Below are 16,892 nucleotides of genomic sequence, written 5' to 3'. Positions count from 1 at the left end.
TTCCATCAGGGACTTTTCACAAGCATACCATTTCTGTCTAAATGGGGAAAGGAAGGGGGGAAAATGATGAACACAGGGGGGAAAAAATCCAGTCCCAACTGCAGGAGTTGCCTTCAAAATCCTTGTCTGCTATATATGTTACGCGGCTTACTCTGCCACCTTCAAGCGTTCCCCTCTTCTGTACTGAAATCTAGTTTCTAATGTTTGTTTAATGGAAACTTGTACGCCACTGCATTCTCACTGCGTGAAGTGACTCGTGCATGTGCAGATTAATAGATGCATCTGAAAATGAGAGTGCAACGCGACATCCAAGTCTCTCTAACTAGAAAAGCTGGGACTCAAACACTTCTAATCCTCCAAAAAGTCTCTACTGTGTTTCATGGCACACTAAAAAGAAACTAAAGGGCGTCTTGTGCTCTCAGCACATGCACATAATTGCAATCAACTTGTGCGGAAGCGAGTTCCTTGTGAACATACCCTCTAATTATTACGATGGGGTTTTATTTAGCAATTTGCAGAGGCACTACACAGAATCTGGGGCTAGTCAACGTAACCACCTTGCTATCCTTTGCAATTTTATCATGAGTCTTCAATGTTTGATGTCCTTAAAGTTCTGACCCAAATTTTTTTTTTTAAACATGAGAATCTCAGCTTTCACTTAAAAGAGAAACTAAGATTTCTGGTCCTTGCAGCTTGTCAAAAAACAAAAAAAAACAAAACCCAAAACAACCAGCTTGACAATAGGATCCCTAAAGACTCCAACAGACGGGGAGGGGGGGAAATGTTATTTTTATAATATTTCAGGATTTTTCCCTTTCATCCCATGATTTTGGGAGGGTCCGACCTCATTTTGGAGGCTTCATTGGTAAAACCATATGGTGAATCCCCAAGTGGAAGAGCTCGCAGGTGAACCAGAAGATTTGGTTTTTGCAAAAGGAGCAGACCTCAGGGTGCAAGTCAAATCCAGCAACGTAGGGGAAGGTGCACAAGACACAAGTCAAAGTTAGCGCGATCGGTCTGCTGAAGAAGGTGGAAGTTGCACATCTTCCTACTCCGACACTCGTGTGACAACGCTAGGGAGATTTTCCCAAAAAATTCCTCCGGTTGACAAGAGCTGCCTTTCCTCCTGGAAAGAGCAGCCTGTGACTGCAGCCAAGTGTCAATTAGATCTGTTCTGAGCAACATCAGCTGACATGGTACTTCAAAAGCGACTGGCAGCCCTTCTCCACCGTGGTACCCAGCACACCTGACCCCAGGGGAGATGAACTGGCAATAGCAATGAGAAACTGCCAGTGGGAGATGGGGTCTCTTTGAATATGGTCCTATATGACAGCAAAAGAAACAGATGTCTTCTAGTACGCATGGGCGCCAAGGAGAAATATGACCAATTACTTCAATGATTCAGAGAGAGAAAGGAAACCCTGATGGGCCTTTCAAGATAAAAATGTTTGTAACTTTGACTTCTTCAGAACTGTTTCAAGGAATAAAAGAATAAATACGAGCGCAGAGAGAAGAGATGCTAGTCAACGCCGTTTTCCCCCTGCTCCAGATTTTAGGAAATCCAGATCTTTGACGGGAGCCTGTTCAGATCCTATCTCCTGCCATATTCCTAAAAACCTAATATGCATAGCATGAATCATTGAGCTAATGTGGTCAAAGCTCACCCATTTCTGTAGCCAATGACACATACACACAAGGGTACCATGTCCAGCTTCCTGGATCAGCCTATGGAGGGAGTCAGTATTTGGCTTGAACTTGCACCTCTGGAGCAATAGCAAGAGACACAACCACGCCATCGCAAGGCCCCAGGGAACAGCAGTTTACTAACCTGGGGATGCCAGGTAAAGACTCCTGCTAATTTGCACCTCCTTTACTGCCAAAGCCTGAGCTCAGAGAAGGAATGCAAATTTCAAGGAGCACTAATACCTAATAAAGCTCTGATTAATTGCAAAACGATGATATAACATGCACATGTTGATAATAGGTTCACAGAAGTAAGTTTTCACAGGTTTATCAGGCAGCAGCAATCATTTCTGACTTTACTCCAGAAAAATGAATGCTGCAGCGATCATCAGTGACATCTGCATTTCTTGTGGGACAGTCCCGCCGACTTCCCGAGGGCCAAATTGCACGGCAGGTCACTCGGCGCTCTGTGCGCACCGCGCAGCCACAGGGTCAGAGCCGGTGCCGAGACGGACAATTCAGGTGGACACCTGGAAACAGCTCCTCCTGAGCTAAAAAATCCTAGGTCTAAATGAATCCCCATAAAAAATAATATGGATTCAAATTATGCAATGCAAAGGGTAATTAAAACAAACCAGTTTTTGCAAGGCCCGGAGGAGAAGTCTGTCAAATGAATTGCAGATACAAGGGTCCTCTTTCGTCACTCTTCTCATTCACAAGTAAAGGGTAAAGGACACAAGTACAGGGGTGTAGGTTGTAGCGGTGTTGGTCTAAGGACAGCTGCAGACAAGGGTCTTTGGGTAAATCTGATATATTTTATTAGATCAATTAAAATTTGAGTTGGTCAAATAAAAGATATCAGATTTACCCAAAGACCCTTGTCTGCCAAGGGACACAAGTAGGTGTTTCATATAACACACAACCACCCCCCAACACACACACTCACACACTCTCTAAATCTAGTATTTCCTTTTTCAATAAAATTTCTCTCCCCCATCTCTGCTACCATGCTTGACACCGTCTTTTTACATGGGACGCGCACCCAGTGCCATCCAACATCCGAGCTGAACTTTTGCAAAGCCGGGCTATTTCAAGGGGTGTGAAATGCATCAAAAGGCACTCCCCTCACCCAAATTTCTGCGGCCTTTAAATCCAAGCATGGTTACAAAAAGCAAGCGCCCATCAGTGCTTCCAGAAGCTGGGTACGCAGACCATCTTATGACTGATCTGACTATCCTTTGGAAAGGGAAACTCTTGGGAACCTGTACAAAGGAGCAGTTTTGCCATCTGGTTTATGTTTCTTGCCTTAGTTTTCTTGGGCTGCCTGTTTCATCCCTGTATTTTGGCAGAAACAGCTAGTGTCACCCCCTGGCCTCTACCTCTTGCCCGATACAAGGTGCCAGAGAGAAACAGCAATTTGCTGGTTTGCAGCAGGGTCCCAGCAGGGCAGGAGAATATCCCAAGATTTTGGTCCCACATTTCGTGGTGGTTTTTCTCTGGCTCAGGGGCACAAATCCGGTCTCAGGAGCAATCGGGGGCTCTCCCTAATGCAAGGAGCGTTTGTCATTCTGATACTACTGGAAAAAAGGAGAAAACTGATGGTTCGCAGAAGAAATGCAGGGGGAAGGCAGGCCTGGGAAACCACCTGTTGGATACCCAGAAGCCTGGGCTGTCTCCAAAAGCCAGAGGATAAATCCCAGTGCCAGAGCTGGGACTGGAAGAACAAGGAGAGAGGGGCCAATAATACACAGTTAGTAATAACACACACAGCCCTGCGGGCAGAACATGCAAAGGGGCTGCACCGCCGTTACTTCAGGTTAGAAAGATGCAGAGGTCATTAGTCTCATGGCAAAGTCATCATCTTCCAAGGATGCTTGACCAACTTCCATGCAAGATTGTGCGGGATCTCCCGATACGCTGAGTATGAGAGACAAAGCACAAGAAGGCCGGGTGTGTGGGCCAGGCATCGGGCTGAAGCTCAGGAGAGCTGGCTTTTGATTTCCAACAACCTTGTCAGAAAGCACGGGGCCAAGACTGGGAAACCTCCATCTCTGCTGGCTCTCTCTGGGCACCTGCGAGTCTGTTGCCATACCATGCAAAGGTGAGGTATTAAAAAAATATAACGGCTCCACAATGAGCCAATGTCATTATTCCACCTGAATTCAAGAGGAAAGAAAAGGCTGTCCCAGGACCAGCCCGGGGTCCCTCACCCGCAGTGCCTCCATCAACTGTCCGCTTTGGGCTTGCCTCTGAATAATACCGGGACACTAATTGCATCCAGCCACAAGTCAAAGGCTCACCCCCTTCTTATTAACTTGCCTGTACAAGTCCCCTCCCAAAGACTGCCTCTGCCCACGATACAGCCGCCACCGCCACGCCTTCCTCCTGAACCCGAGGCCACGTGCAAGGAGCCCACGTCTATGGGCTGTGTGCAGGGCATCTGGGGGAAAGCAACACCCAACGCAGAGAGACCCCGGAGAGACCCCTTCAGCCCCACGTCAACAGAGGAGCCTGCAGGCACTGCCTCCGCTCCCATCCTGCCCTTGTAAAAGGAAGCTGCAGCTCTTGCTATGGGGGGGTGCAGAGACCCCCCTGCCAGCTACAACCCCCTCCAAAAGCCAGGAAAGTGGGGGCTGCCGGTGCCTTTAGCCGCTGAATAGGAGAGCTCGGCCGCTTGCAGCCTGGCAGGCCGAGGGCCCTGCCAGCCTCTGTGGGAGCCGGCTGGAGGGGGGCGCTTGGGAGACCCACCTCGGCTCACGTTCATTCGGCCGCTATTAGCACACAAAAGCAATGCAGAGCAGCGGAGCAGGACAAAAGGGGTGTGGGCCGAGACAGACAAGAAAGAGGGAGGGGAGGAGAGAGACATGAATGAGAGGGGAGACACACAGACGAGAAGGAGGGGAGCGCGGCGCGCACAACAGCCGGAGAAAGGGGAAGACAACTCCATAACAAGGAGGGAAGGGACCCCCTGGGGAGGGGCGTTTCCTACCTGGCCCCAGGGTCCCATTCATGCCCGTCCCTGTCCCCTCCCCTTCGCTGTCTCTTGTCCCCTCTCTCTTTCCCTGCCCCTTACAAGAATACCAGCACATCTCACGCCTCTGCGGTGGGGTGTCCCCGGGGCAGCACGCCTCGCCTCGTGCTGTGCTGTGGGGCTCCGGCGGCTGCCCCACAAAGTCCGGGATCCCACACACCCCACTTCTGTCCCTTTGCCGCCCCGCGTGGGGAGAGCTGATGGAGCGCAACCCTTGCGACCGCCCGTGCCCCGGGCTCTCTTTGCAGCCTCTTCCCGGTCCTTACTGATGCCCACATGCTTGCTTTTTGCATACACGTGCATGCACAATTCAGTGGTTGAATCCTTGTCTGCCACACAGGAGACCCGGGTTCGGCTCCTGGATGCTTATGCAAAAATACAGCTGTGGAGGCACCAAACATCTGGACCCAACGTGGCCTTTGTCTCAGATGGGAGGTCTGGGCAGCCTCCGCTTCTCCAAAAGCTCCTGCCTAGGCATATGCATCAAAGCCTGGGTGCCCTCTCACGTATACACCATGATCTGGATGGATCAGCAGTTGCCAAACACACCCGAGCAAACCCACAACTGACTGCGCAACCACCAGCCGTAGTTGCTCCTGTCCTGCCTTACGTGAGGACATGGATGGGCACTGACTAGTAGGTGTGGGTCAGCTGGAAGCGGACCTCCTTTTGCCATACTACCCCTTTCCATGGGAAGGATACTCCGGATCCAGTGGATCCTGGCTTGGGCCAAGGCAGCCCTTCGCTGGCAGTCCTTGGCCTGCAAGCACTGCGCTGGGTGCAAGAATCCATGGCAGTCTGATTTCGGTTTATCCCAGCAAACCAGCTACAAGGGGGCCACTCAGCAGCTCAGCTCCTACAGGAAACCACGCTAGTTTTAATACTTCCCCCGCATCGCCCCTTGGAGACCCACCTTTTCACCTTTGCCAAGATGCATGGCACCCTTTTGCCCCACTGCAAAACCATTGACCTTTACAAAGGAGAACGACAACAAAAAAATATTTCTGACCTCGAGACACGACACTGAAGAGCCCAATCCTACTCGGAGGCACCGGAGCCAAATCGGACCAGCTCCTGTGCACTCTCTAGGTTTACATCAGCGTAAGCAGGCGCAGAATCCACTCAGGGCTTGCCTTAAAATGGAAGCGGGGCGTGCTCCTTCTGTCGACCGGCTGCCTGTTCTGCAGCACCAGATCTTGCTGGATGAAGCACAAGCACTGAGTCTTATTTTCCATTTTGTATCTTGGGAGCGAGGCGGTGGAATTTCTGTCCGAGCGATACTTCAAACCCAGAGGAAATTCCACATCGGACGATCACGCTCAAGCTGAAACGCATCAGATTCAGCTTCCCGATAGCTCCTCCTCAAACGACAGTCTTACGGCAGGAACAAAGTGAAAAGCTCCAACGTCTGGTAGGAGATCTCCAAAGCTCTAATGTTTCCAATGTTTCATGAAACAAAAAAAAAAAATGAGTCAAAAAATGAAAAACACATTTTTTCCCCCCAATATGAACTTCCACAGAATTCAAAAAAAATGTGTTGGGTTTCTCCTCTGGCTGCAGAGATTACTTTAGGAATGACAAACAACACAAATGGATAAAGCTCCACGGACTCCCAGCTCTCCTGGCTTGCTCTCCTTGCAGGTCACGGTCCATCCTTGCCCTTCCTCAGTTATCAAGTCTCTCCATTACAGGAGGACTTTTCTGTGCCAATCTCCTCCTTTCTCTGTCAGACACCGGGTCCCTCTCTCCCAGTTCCTTGCATTGGGTGTCCCAAGGCTTGCTGGCTTTACTCCTCTTCTTTCCACCGGCAGTGCCTCTCATCTCGCCGCCTTTCTGACGGGTGCCACACACCTGCAAGGAAGAGCAGGACCTCCTCAAGAGACACTCGCATGCTGACTTCTGGCAGTTTGGGGTTGTCTTGCTTAACCATCAAAACTTTAAAGGGAGCGACGTTTCAGGAACTTTTTGGAAAGGTGCAGCTTTGAGCAAGTCGAAACGGGAGCAAATTCAGAACCTGTTGCAGTGCAGCAGCACAGGCAAAACCCCCCGAGTCTCAACAGCAAATTAGGGATGCCCCTCTTCTCATTCTCACCAGGTTGCTAGTGCACATGCCTTCAAAACAGCCACGCGGCGGGCATACTTGTATCGAACAAGGCTTTGAAGCAAACGGCATAGCCAAAGCTCCTAAAAAGGGGCCGACTGGCGGTAACTAGACGCGTTAGCACGTCCACATCTGAATAGGTCTTCCCCAGGTAGAGCCCACGGGAAAGCCATTGAGCCTGTAAGAGAGAGGGAGAAAACCCACAATGTAAGAAACGCCCTCGTGCTGACAAATGACAACACGGTCACCCAGAGATCAGGAACGAGTCACACGGACGCGTCGAAAAATAAAAGCCAGAATCGGTGTGCACTGTTAAATCAACACTTCAAGGACAGCCTGGTCCAAATACGAACCCCAGGACTTTCCAAGAGCTGCATGAAGAGTCTCGGGACACAATATAATGTATTAATGAAGCGGGGAGGGGGGTGGGGGCACATCCTACCCTCATTTTTGAAACAGGACAGGACCAGCCAGTTTAGAGGCTAGGAGTACTGAGCTGCCACTACCCCAAACACCTGAAATAGTTTTTAAAAACCCAAAAAACAGCAAGCGTTAAGATTTTACACATCAACCTTCATACAACAGCGACTTCAAAGAGAGCTTGTTTGATCCACATCAATGCTGAAAGTAATTCAGTGCACGTGCTTTGAGATTTCTGTGGGAGACAGAAGTGTTGCCCAGTCCTCAAGACAGCCCCATCACGTTCGCTTCCCTTCGCCTACTGAATTCGGAGTTGCAACCAAGCCTCGTAAGAAATTATATATAGTAGCTGGCTGCTTTGCTCTCATGCTGCCAAGGCCAGTGCACGCACGCACACACACACACACACACACGTGTGCTAATTATTGATGCAAGAAACATAAAATGCCATGCAATTCCTTCCTTTTCCGTACATAATTATTTTGAGAGCTACAGCCCTGGGATTCTGTTTCTCGTGTCAATCATTTTCAGCACCAGAACCGACAGGGCTGCCCAGTTCGGGAAGCAAATGGGGCTTAAAATAAGTCATGTGCCTTGAAACGAGGGGGTTATATGTTGATGCGCAAAGTTGTCGCGTGTTTGCAGGGAAGAGCCCTCTGGTCTAATCCTAGCATCTTTCTTCCACTTATCCAGGGGTATCTTGACTGTACTTTTCAGGGTATCCTGGAGCAGAATAGGCCTGATGCTTGAGAGAACTAACCCTGACATTAACCCTAGTGCCAAGGGATTTTTTTAGGCCTCTTCATTTGAAAACACATACATATTACTTTCCCAGTTTGAAAGCACTAGATAAGGGGCCACCAAGCCACACGCAGCCTAGCTGGGGGGATGACATCTTACCCTATATCGTGCGTGGGGCTGGCGGGTGGTGTTAAAGGATGGAGGGGAGCATTTTAAAATCTTTCCCAAACGGTGGCCAGATATTCTCGGCCTTTGTGATCTAACCAAACGTATGTCACGCTTCCTTGAGTTCATAACAGATGTCCCAGGAGAGACGGCTGCTGAGGTCAGTTTTTTTGGGAGTTTTTTCTTCTTCTTCTTTTTTTTTTTTTTTTTTTTTGAAGTGTTGCCTTTTTACTCCCCAATAAAAAAAGAAGAAGAAAAAAAAGGGGGAACAAGTCCCAACATTTCCCTCTTGTAAAATGGCTGCATGTCAGAGCCTTTCCACCTGACTCCCCCGCCCGGCCTGCCTTTAAACAGGCTCCTGATGGGGCTGGAGTGTGGATCTTTCTGTTTATTTTATACAAGTGCTCCCTGAATGAGGAAAAATAAATAGAAGGAGCAAACATATGACTCTCCTTAGTGCGAAATCCCCCTTTTTGGAGACATAAAAAGAGGCTGCCTTTGCCCCTGTTGAATGTAAATGCCTTTGAAGTGGAACTAATCATTTCAAGGATAGTTTGCGTTGTCCTAACAACGCAGCTGAATTGCAAAGCCCTGCTTTTTGTTGAAGATATGTTTTCTTTCTTTCAGCCCAACCTGATGATGATATACTGCTTTCACGCTCTGTCCTCCTGCATCGTAAATCTCCAGCTCCCAGCTCCCAAAAAATCTCACTCTCACATGCCAGCGGGCGACTGACTGCTTCTCAGGCCGCCGCCCGCCCGCCCCCCCCGAGACCCCCAGCCCCAGCTCGCCGGCTCCAGTCTGGGCCCCCTCCGCCCCAGGAGGTGCAGATCCCCGTCTCCACCCCGCGGCTGGGGCAGTACGGGCGCCTGGAAAGCGGCTGCTCCCCGGGCCGTCGCACGGGGCCTCCGGGATGGAGTCTCCCGGGCAGTTGTTTAAGCCCAGCTCCTGTTGTCACAAGCCTGGGAAAGCACGGGGACAACTGGGATGGATAAAAACCTCCAAACCTAATAAAAAAAAGAAAGAAAGAAAAGGGCGGGAGCGTGGGGGCCAGGCAGCGAGGGAAAGCTGGTTCCCGCGGCTAGGATGGATTTCAGGGCTGTCTGGGCCCCGAGCGCAGCTTCTGCCAGCCGGGGGGTGAGGGCGGATGGCAGCAGAGAGAAAGCCCCCACGGTCGCCCTGCGCGGGGAATGGGAAACCCAGCCACAGAAGCGCACCCAGCCAGGTTCGGGGGCTCGCGGCCTCCAGGGCTGTGCAAGGGGCCTCCTGGCTCGCTCCGAGCGTGCCCGCCTCGCCGCGAGCATGCCCGTGCCCCGGTGCAATCCGACAGAGGTGCTGCGGGTGCAATGGCGAGACCACTGCCCACCCCATCCTTTTAAACGTGCAGGGCTAGTCCCCTCCCTTCGCAACGACAACCCCAACAGTGCTCGGCAGCTCGTTTCCAAAGTTCACCCACCACAGGCTTCTCACCATTGGAGGCTTTTCAAGTGGTTTGCATTAAATCTTGTATGACATTTTTTAAATGAACTCTGTGAAGGATCAGTCAACCTGAAAGTGTCTTATATGTATTTCCCAGAACGACTGAACAACAGGTTCTCTTTCTGAGCCCCTTTTTTTTTTTTTAAATAATAATAATACAAAAAAAAGTTTCCATCACTTTAACGTGGCAAAAATAGAGGCTTGTTTTCTACGGGGGGCAGATCAAGTCGCTCCTGGCTCTCATTAATGTTCAGCCGCTTTAACGGGGGCAATTACAAACCAAGACTGTGTTTTTGGGGGGTCATTTAAGATGAGGGTTCAGTGGAGAGTGGGGATTGCTCTAATCTTAGAGCATGAGAGACTATTTCACCATCCGGTATCAATAGAGGGCTCTGAAATGGCTGTGCGGGGACAGCCACAAAGCAGACTGTGGGTCTGACCCCGAGCCCCCTGAAACCAAGAGCAAAGCTCCCGTGGGCTGCAGTAGTGCAGGAACAGGTCCAGAAAGAGCCAAGAATTCAAAATACAGCATGAACCACAAGCGGAGGAATTCCCTCGCCAAAGCTGCAATGTAATAGCTTCCCCTTTTTTTTACGTATTTGAGCTTGATTTGGTCTGATAGAAATGTAAAGGGTTCAAGACGCCCAGGCCCTAACTGCACCACGTTCAAGACTTAATAAACATTTCCCTTCCTTGGCCTGACTCCCGTTTGTTTTGTATTTCTAAAACTTATTACTATGGTGCCTTAACGCACAAAGGAACAAAACCAATAATATGGGACAATCTGAGCCAGGTCTTTCATAACTGCTTTTCCTGCCAAAATGCCTGTTGTCGCCTTCATTTCCATGTCTAAAACTCGATTAATAGGTAAATCCGAACACTGCACAACAAATCTAAAATGACTCGGCTAAGCTACACGCAGCACCACAATGCAAAATAAGATATTCTCCTCGAGAAATGCCCAGGCTGGGTTGGACATCAAACTGGGGGATTTCGGTAGCTTCTGTCAGCTTTATCCCTGCAGAGTGAAGAAATGCAAGTGTGATCTAGCTAAAAGGAAGAAGTGGATGTCCACGTTTCTTAATGAACATTTCCCTGCCAAACCAGGGCAATTAGGTTTTATTGTATCCCCAGATTAGCTGTCACTTTCTTTTCCGGAAGGGGCAATCAGTGAAAGTTCATTAGAGACAGTGCTGGAGCTGGGAGGAGCTGAGTATTTGAACAAGAGGAGTGAGAGCAAATAAGCAGGCTTAACCTGGGTGGGGGGTTGGCTTCCAGCTCACTGGGTGCAGCATACAGCAACCAGAGCTCGGCATGAGTTTCCTGATAAGACAATTACCACTGATGGGAAAAAAAGAACCCTGCTGTATACCCCAGCACTTATTCTTCTTACAAACTGGATCTATTTTCTCCATCCTTTGCAATGGCTGCAGAGATCAGACCCTGAAGTCCACCTCTGGACTGGACTGCTGGAGGGTGCAGGCAATGGCTTGGGTCTCCTGACATAGGTTTCCCTGCAAGTCTGGTCGTTTTGTCTGGATCCAGGCGGCCTGAGAAACGTTCCCCCGCCAGCTAGCAGTGCTGAATTGCCATCTGATCGCTAAAGGACTGGTTATAATCTGCCACAAACATCGAGTGGAAGCAAACAAAAGAGGTATCTAGTATTACAGTAAGACACGATGCTGCTTTCTAGTGCTTCCAAAGGGCTGGCACATGCCATCAGCCCATCCTACAGGCTGGATGCTAAATGAACCAATGTGTCCCGACGGCTGACAAAGCAAAGGCCTGGCTCAACACATTTTCAAACTTCCACCAGGACTGTCCGCAGACCGCTGGGAAGCTTCCTCCTGAGACATGAGAAAAATCGAGCGCCCCCCACGTAAAGTCGACGTGGCCGACACAAGCGGTGCTTGCTAACGGGCTCGGCCTGTTAGAGGATTTGCTTGGGAGCGCTCCAAAACTGCTGCATTCGAGGCAAGGGGCTTTGGGGCAGAGAGGTTTGCTGGCACTTTGAAAAGGTCATCCATGGGGAGGGGTTTCTCCCCCCCTTCAAAACGTGAGGGCTCCTTGCATGCAGGATACACGTGCCAATCTCAGCCTAAAACCCACCGACTGCCGCTCTGAAACGCTGGCCCGTTCACCCAGGGTTGTGGAGGCTTCCTAGTAGCATCCCGACGTTTTCCTCCTTTTCATTTTTCGGGGCGGGGGGGCAGCACGGTTCGGCCTTCTTTGTGTCCCAGTCACAATGGCGGCTTCCTAGACAACATCTGTCCCTCGCCCCCCGCCCCTGCTCCGCATTACCTCTGTGAGGCACTCGCCTCTTTCCCTCCCACAATGGCCTCGCCAGGGTGCCTTTTACTTGACCAATTTCAGGAGTTTCATGTGAACTTCATTAAATGAATTACAGTGTGAACACATCACAATTTATTTGCAATTAGTATCAAAATGTCTTACTTTTCCTAATACAATGGAACAGATGCAGCTACAGAAGGGACACCACGCCTTCGTGAAATATATCTCTTCTCGCATATTAAAACTTCGGGCCGGTGGGGGGGGCAAGGGGGAAAGAAAATAAAATGAGTCGAGTGCCACAGATGAAAAGCAAAAAGGGACTATGTGCAGGTGTTGGAACAGATTGTTTTATAATGATATCTATTTGGAATGGTTTCCTGATTCTCTGTAATGATCTAACAAAAGTCACCTTAATTAAACACCAGGTTTCAGACAATGATTGAGCGCATTAGTGAAAAGTAGAAGAGGCTTTAAAAAGCCAACCGGCGCACAGAGGAGAAAAGTTGCAAACAAACCCCCGGAAGAGGTCTGTGCGGCGCAGATTTCCCCAACGTTGCTGTAGCTGTTTTTGCCGCGAGCGCGCAAAACTGCCCTCCTGGAGCAAACCGACTGGGCGCTGCTTTTGCATCCGATTCCCACCCCCCTGCGCCCCGTACACATTCCTGGTTTCCATTTGTTTCTGCAGCACGGAGATTTTGTTTGCTGCGTGAAGCCCGCAGCTCCTGTTAATACTATTAGTGACAGGGTATCGAGTTTCAAATGAAGCATGGTGACAATTACTCGATGGAAACGGATGCCCTGCGAAATTTAGGTCAAGTGTTGGGGGACTCGGGTTTCACGGTCAAGGCTATCAGGCAGTAACCTTGAAACAATGCGAGGAGTCCCCGCAACCAGCGGGTTTGCGCTACCCGAGAGCAGACGCAAACACCGATGCCCAAAGCCGGCGAGCCAGACGCACACAACCCATCTCCCAGCCCCTCGCGCTGCTAGCCACCACGAGCCTCCCCATCCCCTTCAGACGAGAAAAGAAAACAAGGACTGTGCTTTTTTTTTATTTCCCCCCACTTTTTTTTTTTTTGTTTTTGTTTTTTCTTTGCACCAGGTCCCCTTGCACAGTTGGGGCTCTCCCGCGGGGCCGGTCTTCTGGGTTAATGTCCCTCTGGGGGGTGTTTGCCGCTTGACAAGTCTTTTTGGGGAGGAGGAGGTGGGAAAAAAAAGGCACAGAAACATATTTTATTTACTGCCTCCTATAAATTATTTACTAGCAGGGCTGAGGTAATTCCATTAAAGCCGCATGGTTTGTTTATAGGAAATAGTTATCTGGGGACCCTTTTGCTATCGTAAAGCCACATGAGAAGGAAGGGGGGGGTCTCTCCCTGCCAGGGATGAAGGCACAGAGCAGGGGAGTGGGAGACAGAGGGACGTATGGTTCCAGTTAAACCCAGTAAGCGCCTCTTCCTTAATGGGTTAGCGCTTCCCCAAGGGGGGTGCACCCTATCCCCCGAGCTGGGGGGGGGTGAGGGAGGCTTCTGGAGCGAGTTTGGTTACGATTTATTGTCTGCTTAATCATCTGCAGTGCATCATCTGCTTGCAGCTGTGCTAAGCTGGGACCCCCTCTTGCAGCGCCGTTCTCCCGCAGACGCCCTCCACAAAGTGGAAGGTGGATCCAAGGGTCTGGATCCATAGGGAGCAAAGGGAAGACATGGGGATAAAGCACTCTCCAGGCATCCTCCCCGCTCCGTCCCGAGGGATGAAAACTGTGCTGGGGAGAGGGTATATTGTAGGGCCAGGCAAAACAACTCCCCCTGGGAAGTGCAGGGGATGCATCCGTCTCCCCGTGCCAAACAATGGCCAGAGGAATCGTAGCTCCGCTTGGGAAGAGTGGCAAGAGATACAGTAGCCCCACCAAAGCAGGGTTGAGGCCTGAGACACCCCCTCTCCCCTCGCCTCTCAGCATAGTAACAGAGGGGTAGGTGGGGGGAGCAGCTCCCCCATCCTGCTGTGAGACCTGGAGAAGCCTGGGGCATGGACACAGCCCCGTAGGTGGATCTGGGGACTGAAGGGCATCTACCGGTTTCAAGAGTCAATCCCCACCGCCATTTGCTCCGTGCAAATGCAGAAGGGTTTGGAACCCAAGCCGCTGCTTCGGCAGAGATGGAAAAGTTGCCCATCCCCTGCAGAGTAACACCTGAGAGAGTCCGGACCAAAATGGACAGACGGAGCCACACAGAAGAGCTGCTCGAGAGGAGGTTAGCCGAGCACTGCGTAGCAGGGATTGCTGTTTGCACATCAGGGGTGTTAGCACAGGGAGGAACATGCTCCATTTTGTCTTTTGGGGCACTCTTCATTCACACCCCATCAAATTCCAGTTTAACAATGCAAAGCCTCACGACCAATGAGACAGACATGCATCAACGCAGTTGGAAGGCTGAATAGTTGCTATTTTTTCACTTAGTGGCTTCCCCCCAAGACAAAACAGGGCCCCATGGCAGTGCGAATTAACTCGGCAAAGACTCATCTGGAGTAAACCGGCCTAACGAGTCTCCGTGGGTGAGAGTTATCTTGTGTTGGAGAGATACATGCACTGTGCTAGGGAAAGGCTTAGCCCCCCCGACTGTTGCAGCCTTCTTCGTTTCTCACCTGTCAGACAGGCCTAGGACAGACCGCTCCACAGAGCAACGCTGTTTCCACGTTTTGTTTCTCAATGCAAGGAACCCCCTATGTCTGGTGGGTTGGGTCAGTGCTGCAGTGAATAGTAACCATCCACAAGTACGTTCAACCAATAGGGTGGCCAAAGTTGAGGCCAGGGAGAGCAACAGGAAAAAGTCAGAGCAAGGTACGCTTAGGCTGGGTACCAAGAAAAGCCTCCTGCTGTTGTGCTTTATTTGGCTGGAGCCAAGTTTCCCCAGACCCCCTCTCCTAGGAATGGGAAACAGGCCCAAGCTACCTGCTTTCCCGCTCGTGCATGAAGCAAACCATTTCAGTCTCAGGGTTTCTGAGAATCACGAAGTACAGGAGTATCCCTGGGCCTGCTGCTAGCTGGCTACTACTGCTAGGCAGATCTACTTTCCTACTGTTCTTGGCTCTGGAGTATTAACCAACTTAGCACAAAGTCTCCCTCCATATAGAATTCAACAGAGATGTTGTTGAGCTGGATGCATACATGGAAGGAAATCCTGGCCCCATGGACTTCCACGGCACCAGTACATCCCCTACTGTAGATGTCGGCTGGCTCTCCCAACGTCCCCAAACGCTGCGCCATCCCACAGGGAACCGCAGCAAGGAGCTCTCATTTCCAGATACAGGATTCCTCCAAGTGGTACTCTGCAGAGAGGCACCAACCACAAAGCCAACCTGCCCCCGATCAGAGCACAGAGATGTCGAAACAGTAGGTGTCCACAAGTACTGGGTCTTGGCTGAACCAACGAGCTGTACACTACAACACTACCCCTGAAGAGATGGATGCATCCCAAACTATAAGTATTTCCACATGTGCATGCGTGTCTGTGCATGTATGTGCGTTTTAACTCTGGAGAGCTTGTTTAGTGCTTACAAAAGTCAACCTTCGTTGCAGCAGTTACGGCGCAGGCATTCAGCAAGCAGTCTTTCCCTAACTGTCTTCTGGCTTTGCTCAGTCCCGATTTGCTACAACTGGGTTGTCCCATCCCATACTGGATAAAAGCTAAATTAAACGCCAATTTTGCAAAATTTAATGAAACAGCTTCTTTATACCCAGCAGTTTTCTTCAGCTGCTTTATGCAGTGCTCTGTCCAAAGTGGTTCTCAGCTCTAACCAGGAGGAGGATGGGGAGTTGCATCTTAATATTGTCAAACCCGAGTGTTCAAAATGCATGAGTCAGGCTCCCAAAATCCTAAAATTTAAAGCAAACCTTCATGGGTTTTGCACAAAGAATAAACTTTGAAGTCCTTTTTTCTTTGGTTTTGGCCTCAGAGGCTCCAGGATAGGTTGTTTCCCTTTTCAAACAGTGCTTCACTACCATAAAGGTTAGAGTTTTTATTATTATTATTTTTATATCAAAGCTGAGGTGCTCATGTAATCCCTTGACTCTGGGAGCTGGGGCTTTGCTGGAAACATCAACAAAGTCGTAAGAGGTGGCAACAGACTCTTAAAACAGCATGTCCAGAATTAAATGTGGTGAAGGGATCTTTTTCATTGATCAGAACAAAGGGGGCTTTATTTGTCTCCCCCCTTCCTCCTCTCTTGCATCAGAAAGAATAACTCTCTTCTCCGTTTATGTACAGCGAGGGGCATTTACTGCAGCGTGTTTCTAGCCGACAGCCTGCTAGAAATGCAGACATAGTGCAGCACCAGGCACTGGGCTAAACAAGGCTGAAGCTGCAACACAAACCGGTCACAGAAGCCACAAGGCAGAAAGCGGCAACTCTGCCTTGGGTTAGCCCCCTGCTAGAAGAGACGGCAGGGAGTCTTTCAAACCGGTGCCAGGTGACTTGGGAATCCCTGCAGGAGCAGGTTTCAAAATCCCCGTGAGTTTTCCACGAGGCCTATTTTCATTTAGCCAGTGCGGAGGTGTGCCTGTTGGTCGTTGGGTCCGCTGGCCAAATGGATGGAGTGAAAATCTTACACAGAGCAGTGGGCTTTCCTGACCATCCATCATTAGAGCCAACGATAAGAGATGGAGCAATTCATAGACTCATAGAAAACGAGGGCTGGAGGGGAGCTCAGGAGGTCCCATCTAGTCCACCCCCCTGCTCCAAGCAGGACCAGCCCCGACTACATCATCCCAGGCAAGGCTTTGTCTACCCGGGTCTTAAATACCTCCATGGATGGAGGCTCCACCACCTCTCTGCGTGTTTTACTACCCTCCTCGTGAGAAAATCCTTCCTAATATCCAACCTCAACTTCCCTTGCTGCAGCTTGAGCCCATTGCTCCTTGTCCTGCCATCTGCCCCCACTGAGACCAGCCCAGCTCCGTCCTCTTTGCAGCCCCCCGGCAGGGAG

At 50.3% G+C, this 16,892-nt stretch overlaps 1 long non-coding RNA gene across 1 annotated transcript in view; it reads right to left on the bottom strand.

Annotated features, from left to right (window-relative positions):
* LOC149858024 (uncharacterized) overlaps positions 1 to 16,892 on the bottom strand; it is a 132,780-nt gene that overhangs the window by 22,291 nt on the left and 93,597 nt on the right. The window contains exon 2 of the long non-coding RNA XR_016443794.1: positions 5,724 to 6,993. This is a non-coding gene — a long non-coding RNA (uncharacterized LOC149858024). The remainder of the gene's footprint in view (positions 1 to 5,723; positions 6,994 to 16,892) is intronic.

The sequence above is a fragment of the Crocodylus siamensis genome, chromosome 8 (genome assembly GCF_052110815.1).
Source record: "Crocodylus siamensis isolate JL-2025a chromosome 8, ASM5211081v1, whole genome shotgun sequence".
Lineage (NCBI taxonomy): Eukaryota > Metazoa > Chordata > Crocodylia > Crocodylidae > Crocodylus > Crocodylus siamensis.
Note: the sequence above shows the minus strand (reverse complement) of the source record. Positions and strands in the feature narration are given on the sequence as shown.